A 2,276-nucleotide genomic window follows, 5' to 3' on the forward strand; every position below is an offset into this window, starting at 1 on the left:
CTAGAGTGCGAACGGGAGTTTGCTCGGCCAATCGCGGTAGTTGTCTTGCATTTTATTGATAATGGTGACAAGAGTTTTGTTAGCTGGCTCCACCGCTCCGTTAGTTTGGGGACGGTAGGGGGATGATCGATGTCGTTTAATCTTCTATTTGTCCAGCAAAGCTTGAGTTTCCGCCTGGAAGTGAGAGCCTTGATCGCTGATGATTTCATGGGGTACCCCATATCGACAGATGATGTTGTTTTGAATGAACTTGGCCACTTGTTTGGCGGTCAAGACTGCATATGACTGTGCTTCCACCCATTTGGTGAAGTAGTCGATGGCGACGAGGACAAAGCAATGCCCCTTGGTGCCTATCGGGTTGACTTTCCCGATGATGTCAATGCCCCAGGTTGATAAAGGCCAGGGTGATGTCATGGTGTATAAAAGGGATGGTGGTATGTGTTGTATGTTGGCGAAGATTTGGCAATTGTGGCAATGTTTGACGTAGTTACGGCAATCGGTCTCCATGGTGGTCCAGTAGTAACCTAGCCGCGTGATTTTCCGTGTAAGCATCATTGCACTCATGTGAGGGCCACATTCTCCGTCGTGAACCCCTCCCATGACCTTTTTGGCTTTGTGATGGTCAATGCAAAGGAGGAGAATTCCTTGGGGTGTTCTTTTGTAGAGTTGATTTTGGTTTATCACGAATTGTGATGCAAGAAAACGGATGGCTCTTTGTCCTCTTTGATCAGAGTTGGGAGGGAATTCGTTTTTGGTTTTGTAATTGAGGATGGCTTGGTACCAAGGTTCATCATGGCTTTCCTCGTCGTCGATAATGGCACAAATGTGAAATGGCTCGCTCCTTCTCTCGACACATAGGGGCATTGATGTCATGTCGTCAGGTATGTTGACGAGCGCGGCAAGTTTTGCCAGGGCATCAACAAATTGATTTTCCTCTCGTGGCAAGTGGAAGTAGCCGACTTGGTCGAAGAACTCGGCCTCTTGATTGATCTTTGCTCGGTAGGGAGCTAAGCTGTCAGATCGGATTTTCCATGATCCGGACACCTGATTGATGATGAGTGAGGAGTTGCCGTGGACCCTCAGTCTCTTGATGCCAAGTGTGATGGCTGCTTGTAGGCCGATGAGGCATGCTTCATATTCAGCGGCATTGTTGCTGACGGCGAAGTCTAGCTTGACCGAGATCAGGACATGCTATCCCTCTGGTTATATTAGAAGGATTCCTACCCCGAAGCCTATCAGATTAGATGCACCATCGAAGTATAGGTCCCATGCGTCAGAGTCGGCACAAAGGATGTCTTCGTCAGGAAGTGACCATGTGTCGGTCGTTGGGTCTTCGTTGACGGGATTTTCAGCTAGGAAATCGGCAACTGCTCTTCCCTTGATAACCTTGAGGGGTACAAACTTGAGATCAAACTCGGACAGCATGAGTGTCCACCTAGACAGCCTTCCGTTTAGTACGGGTTTTTCGAAGATGTATTTAACCGGGTCCATATTGGAGTAGATGTGGACCGTGTAGCTGAGCATGTAATGCCGCAGCTTCTTTGTTGACCATACTAGGGCAAGGCATGTCTTCTCCAGTTGGGTATACCTCGTCTTGTACTCAATGAACTTTTTGCTGATATAGTAGATGGCTCGTTCTTCGTTGCCAACTGTTTGTGCTAACATTGCTCCCATGGCCGTGTTGGTAACAGTCAGGTATAGGGATAGAGGAATCCCTGGTTGAGGTGGCATGAGGACATGAGGTTTGGATAGGATTTCCTTTATCCTGTCGAAGGCCTTCTGACAGTTGTCGTCCCAATCGGTGTCATCGAAGGCGCGAAGCTTTTTGAATATTGGTTCACAAATCATAGTGAGCTTGGCAATGAACCGGCTGATGTATTGGACCTGACCGAGAAATCCCCGAATCTCCTTCTCTTTCCTAGGCCGAGGCATTTGTTGAAGGGCTTTGATTTTGGTTGGATCAATCTCAATGCCTCTTTTGCTGACGACATGTCCTAAGAGTTTTCCGGAGGTGACCCCGAATGCACACTTCTGAAGATTTAGTCTCACGTTATATTTCCGCAGACGAGCGAAGAATTTCCGGAGGGCACTGATGTGGCCGTCCCTTTCTTTTGATTTGACAATCATGTCATCGACATATACCTCTACCTCCTTGTGCATCATATCATGTAGGAGAGTGGTAGCGGTTCTTTGATAGGTTGCTCCAGTGTTGATGAGGCCGAAAGGCATGACCGTGTAGCAATATGTACCCCACTGTGTAGTGAACGCAGTCTTGT

This window comes from Silene latifolia, chromosome 6 (genome assembly GCF_048544455.1).
Source record: "Silene latifolia isolate original U9 population chromosome 6, ASM4854445v1, whole genome shotgun sequence".
In the NCBI taxonomy this organism is placed as follows: Eukaryota; Viridiplantae; Streptophyta; class Magnoliopsida; order Caryophyllales; family Caryophyllaceae; genus Silene; species Silene latifolia.